Genomic DNA, 1,643 nt, shown 5'->3' with positions numbered 1-1,643 from the left:
TAAGGGAGAACAAGAGGTTCAATAAAACATGGTGTGTCTGAAAATAGATTTCCTACACTTACGAACTATTTGTTTGTTACATCACTAATAGGTGGCTGTACGGTGCCAGGATCGAGCATGATAGGTTAATTGGTGGTTGATTGGACTTCAGAGTGGTCATCATACCTCGTGTCTTTGTTCTTAAAATGATCGGTATTTCTTATGTTGTTTACCAAAGAAGGTGTATCTTGCTTTCTGGTGTCTTTTTCTAAGTGCATCTGCGTCTGAAAAGCACAACGCAATTGCTCCGCACGCGTGAAAAACTGAACTGACTTTTGGGTTGGGCTTTCAAATGGCGAATGAATAAACAGTCAATAAAGATTCTATTCGTTCGCTCATTCAATCTCTCTTTCCTTCATCCAAGGACATGGTTGGTCAAAGGATTATTGTATACAGCTGGTGCCTTTTGTGACTAAGGAATTATGCGTATAGCCACTGCTGGGGACATTTACATATCGACAGGTGGGACACAGGTTCGAAGGGGCTGGATGAAACCATTGTTTGCGTCTAAACGGGGGAAGAGATTTCTCATTACTTTTTTGGTCCCAAAGAATAATCATAGGGTAGTCATAAAACATATATATATATATATATATGTAGCAATTAATACACATCGTTGTAGGAAAGATAACGTAACGTCCCTTGCGTCGTTTGAGCAATTAAAACTAACCTCCTTTCTTCTTAGTGTGACGTAAGCACTTACCTGTAGAAACAAATGGGACAGTCCAAAACCGAGCCATAAAGCTGTGGCTACCCAAGTTGTTCCCGCCAGTACAAGTTACAAGATCATGAAGGTAAGCGTGGAGGTAAGTGGGCTTTCATTTTCCCCACGTGGCGGCGCGAAATGGCCCCGGCGTTTTGTAACACTAACTAGCGCGCTTCATCTTTACCTGTAATTCGTGCGTCGACGTTGTACAAGTGTAATTCGGGGATTCGTTAGATTTTGAGGCCAGAAACACGATGCCAACTTGCGCTAAAGCTGGTGGCGCGAACCTAGACTCGGGCGTTGTATAATATTAACTCGTGCGCTTTCATGTCTACCTGTAATTCGTGCGTTGACGTTGTATATAGTGTAATTCGGGATTCTTTTCGAGACTCGAAACGGTATAGTTCTCACTTCGGCGTGGCGTGCTCAGTGGCGCTATATATATAAGCTGGTCGCGCAAAAGACATTGTTTCTTGATTTGTTGTATCATGGAGGTAGAACACTTGGTGATTTTCTACCTTCATGACTGTATGACTATGTCTTGAAAATGTGTAAGGAATTTTGAGTGCTACACAAAATTCCTTACATGATATTGTGTAATGGTTAGTCTAGGTGTAGTGATGTTATTTCACATGGCTTGGTTGGTTTTGTATTAATTTGTATGTTGATATTGTGATGATTCTATTGCTGTGGTTTATGCTTATATGTGGCTTGCAGCGCGCGGATGTGAATCTTTTACATAAAGGTTCACATCAAATGACGCTTTTCGTTGGGAAGTCAGTTTACTGGCTTAGCAACGAAAAGGGGCATCTCGCGACGTTGTTATAGTTGTAAAACGTGCGTGGTATAGATGTAAACGTTGTATAGTTTTAACCCGTGCGTTTCATAATTAAAGTAA

The sequence above is a fragment of the Branchiostoma belcheri genome, unplaced genomic scaffold (genome assembly GCF_001625305.1).
Source record: "Branchiostoma belcheri isolate BF01 breed outbred unplaced genomic scaffold, Haploidv18h27 scaffold10, whole genome shotgun sequence".
Classification (NCBI taxonomy): Eukaryota; Metazoa; Chordata; class Leptocardii; order Amphioxiformes; family Branchiostomatidae; genus Branchiostoma; species Branchiostoma belcheri.
The sequence above is the reverse complement of the archived record's forward strand: the minus strand, read 5'-3'. Positions refer to the sequence as shown.